The following is a 4,017-nucleotide window of genomic DNA, read 5'->3' as shown; positions in this document are numbered from 1 at the left end:
GTAAGGAAGATTTCACGCTATTCAATGAAAACTTTTTGCTTTTCTTGTGTCCCGAATAATGGTGCGTGCAGGGCTTTGGGGAGCGGGGGGAGGTTTATATTGCATTAGGCGAGGTGGGTTTGGAGTGATTTCAGAGAGAAACCTTTGAGGATGGGGGAAGGGGGTGCGAGGGTTTTCAGCCGAAAAGACTAGTGGTATATGAAGTACGGTCTCGAATGGTGCAATTTCTTTAGATCTTTCATAATTTTAATACTAAATCGTTGGTAGAGGGAGGGTAAAAACAGAAACAAACCAAAAAAAACCAACAACAAAACAACAGATGGAAGCCAAAGCAGCCCCCAAACCCCAAGGACAACCCGCAGGGATTCTGGATTGCTCAGCCTGGGAAGCGCGGCGCCTGGCCGTGCCGTGTCCGGCGTGTCCGCAGCCGCGGCCGGACAAGTGCACACTTTGTGCCGGAGCTCGGAGGGTCGGCGCGGCCGCCGTCCGCAGCCCGATGCTGGCGGGGATGTCGGGCTTTCGCCGTGCTCGTCAGGAAGATGGAAGCGTGTGGTTTTGATTTACTTCGAGCCGCTTGGGATTTGCCAGACTCTTAACCCCGCGGAGCCGTCTTTATCGGTGTGTGTCTGTCTCCGCAGCGGCCCGGGGTTCAAAGGAACTTTGTTTGGTGGGAGGAGGTTAAGTGGGCTCTCGCTCCCTGGCGATGTGTGTGCAGATTTGGTCTTCGCTGTTTTCTTTCATTGTTGTTCAACGGAGAAGAGAGACGGAGAGTCAGACTCTTGTTTTTATTTGGGCTGCCGGTGCAACGCGTTTGGGCCAAACGCCAAGTGTCTGGGTCACACGCGTTTTATCCAAATAGATTCAGCGCTGCTGTCTGGAAATGGGCTGCTGAAAGTTAACTTTAGGATCAACCCCACCACAGCAACCAGACTCTTCCCTTCAGCCTCTCCAGGGAGTTGTGTGTTTGGGGTTGGGGTTTTTTTCCCCCCCTTCCTTTTTCCTTCTGAATTTTGAGTGATGCGTGTCTGCTGAACTGCGGCTTGCTTCAGTACTTTTAATTTTTTCTTTTTGTGCGTGCAGACGTGTGTATATAATATGCATGTGTATACGTGTTGGGTTGTGTTTGTAGCCATGCATTTTTGTAGTCTGTTGACTTTTTTTGGGGGGGGTGTTTGCTTCCTGGCTCCCCCCCGAAGCGCAGTGACAGCTGACCCACGGGCAGGGCCGGCGGGGCGCCGTGGGGCAGGCGGCTCGGGGGAAGGCTGTGCGTGCAGCGGCAGTCCCGTGTCCCCCCCCGCGGGGCGGCTGGCCCCGCCGTACCCCGGGGCACGCACAGCAGCGGTTCTGTGCCTCACGCCTCGGTTTCTGCTTAATTCCCGGGAAGGAAGGATCCGTCCTTTCCCTTTGTACGTGTCCCCCTCCCCGCCACCCCGCGGCCCCCGTTCCTTTTCACCGAGCCCTTCCCGGCGCGGTCTGCCCGTCGCTGTTTGCCCCGAGGAGCTCCCGGGGGGGGGAGGGGGGGGCGGGCGGCTAATCCCCGGCTTTTGAAGCCCTGCAACGCTTTTTACGGCCAGCCCCGATACCTGTAATTGAATTTGTGTGATTGATGCCCGCCCCCCGCCCCGTCCCCTCCCGCCCGCCCTCCCCATTTCCTTAGCAACCACTCGTACTGCCGGCGCGGCCGCCCGCCCCTGAGCGCGGCGCTCCCCGCCGCCCGCCCGGGCTGGGGAGGCCGCTGGGCACCTCGCGGCGGCGGGGGGAGCCCGTGCCCCGCTCCACACGCGCGCGGGGGCCGAGCCGCCGGCGGGGCGGGCGTGGTGAAGCAGCCGCCCCGCCCGTTGGAATCGGCGGGGCCGTTTCCCGCCCGCCGCGGAGCTCGACGCGTGTCGCGCCCCTCGACCCCCCCCGTACCGCCCCGCAGCGTAACCCCCGGCCGCGCCGTGTGACCCGGCGTGGCGGTGTCAGGTTGTTTCGGCACCTCGCCAGCTACCGGGAGACCGCGTCGCCGTCTCCGCCGCCACCGAGCGTGCTGGAGCCTGACCGTTCGGTGGTGGACGCCCTTGGTGTGGAGATGCCGGGGGCGGTGGGGGAGGTGGCAGTCCCCAGGGGAGGCGGCACGTGTTGCGATGGCCTTGGGATAGCCGTCTCTTCAGCTTGCCCGTCCTGAGGCTTGAGCTGCCTTCAGTTTATGGGACGCTTTAGCTGCTCAGGGAGCCTCTGCGAGGATGGAGGCTCTCAAGGTGACTGGTCTGAGCAGTCTGGCCAGTCGTCTCCTCACAATATGCTTTCTGCCCCGAAGTTTTCCAGTATGCCTTTATGGCCTTTGTGCCCTCCTTGTTGAGTTCCAGTGGGTAGGAAGCGTATGGCACTGGTGACAGGAGTGCCGCTTTTGCCATCAGTGCCGCCACAAAAACGCCTGTGCCATAGAGCTGTTTTGTCATCGGTATTCTAGATTTTGAAAAACGCCTTGTCCGTCTTTGCTGCTTGGCAGAGCTAGAGCTTTTACCGTTTGGCAGAAGCTGTGGTTTTCAGTAGATGTTCAGGACATGGAGCCACACCTGCCCTTACAGGTGGGTGAACGTGTAGTTCAGCAATGAGGCAGAGGAAATGCTTCTTACTGTAAGCTTTGTGTGGACTGAACGGGTCATCTTGGCAACAACCAAAAGTGGAATACTGAACATAAGCTTGTAAGGAAAATGGAAAGAAAAAAGGGTGTAGGCAGTGGATGCTTTGATGTTCCTACCACGTTTCATACTGGAAGAGCTATGTCTGGAGTTACCTGAGTAGTGCATTATCCTTCACGTCAGTTATCCTTCACATCCATTACTGCTCCTTAATTCAGAGCAGTAATATAGTTATCTGTGGTCTGCTTGTGTCAGTGCTCAAGCTGGCTATAACACTTTTGGAAAGGAGGTTAAAGATTCTACTGGAAATTTCAGCAAGCTTAATGGGAAAGGAGGTTTTTCTTGTGTGAAGCTAGAATGAGGGAGCCCATTTCACACAGCCCCCTGCAGGGACACTTAGATGTGGGTGACTCTTGGACGCTGTTGGCCAGTGCCTACCGTGTGGGCCACTGGTGTCTAAATAACAGGATACATAGTTTACGTCCAGTATTTTGAGTTACCTGGGTCCATAGGTACTACAGTTGCAGGAGGCCTTAATGTTAGGGTGACGTTATCATCCTGAGAGGCTGAACGTGAGCTCCCTGTTTCAATTTTTTGACTAAGTAAAAGCTGTGAGGCAATGTTACCTCTCTGTATGGCAGTAACAAGCCATTACTGGACTACGTGGTCCGGTTCTGGTCTCTGTGCATGGAAATGGATGCTGATGAATTGGGAAGGGTTCAGCAAAGAACTGCACAAGTATTTGGACATCTGGAAACTGGACAGTACAGAGTGAGATAAGCAGAATAGGTTGAGCTGCTTATCAGGAAGTGTCAAGAGGTGCATGTATCATATTATAACTAGTCATGCAAGGAGAAGAAAGCAGCTTATTAGCAGATGGGGTAAAGTAAGATTCAGTGATAGGAGTTTGAAACAGGATTTTCTCAGTTTAAGAATAAGGCACATTATTTGGTAAACTGGTGTAGCTGAGGAGTATGGGGTTGGTTGTCTCTTGAAAACTTGTAGAAGTCTAAAAGATGTAACTAAATGTTAGCTAGGAAATAAGGTTTTACATGGAAGGCCGGGCCAGAGATTTTCATAATATGCTTTGAGGCCTTGCTACATGTGAATGGCATCACTAAATCCTTACGCTTCCCCAGAAGCTAAGCCCAAGCTATGCTTGCAAAATATCTGTTATTCCCTCTACAAACCTGATTAAATACTTTGTGCTGTCTTGAAATATATTTGAAAAGTAGGTATTAGAATGATCAGATGAACCTCACTTACAAGGAATAATTAAATGTATTTGAAATTGGCTAAGAAGTTTCCTAATACTCACTGTGCTGTTAGTAAATAGGATTTGCATGATGTTGAGCTTTCCTGAGATGATATGCTACAACTCTTTAACCTTTGC

The 4,017-nt window shown here is 53.3% G+C and overlaps 1 protein-coding gene across 8 annotated transcripts in view; it reads left to right on the top strand.

Moving 5' to 3' along the window:
• ADAMTS6 (ADAM metallopeptidase with thrombospondin type 1 motif 6) overlaps positions 1 to 4,017 on the top strand; it is a 186,698-nt gene that overhangs the window by 28,288 nt on the left and 154,393 nt on the right. The window lies entirely within an intron of this gene.

The sequence above is a fragment of the Falco punctatus genome (assembly GCF_963210335.1).
Source record: "Falco punctatus genome assembly, chromosome: Z".
Taxonomy (NCBI): domain Eukaryota; kingdom Metazoa; phylum Chordata; class Aves; order Falconiformes; family Falconidae; genus Falco; species Falco punctatus.
This window is presented reverse-complemented; position numbering and strand designations above follow the sequence as displayed.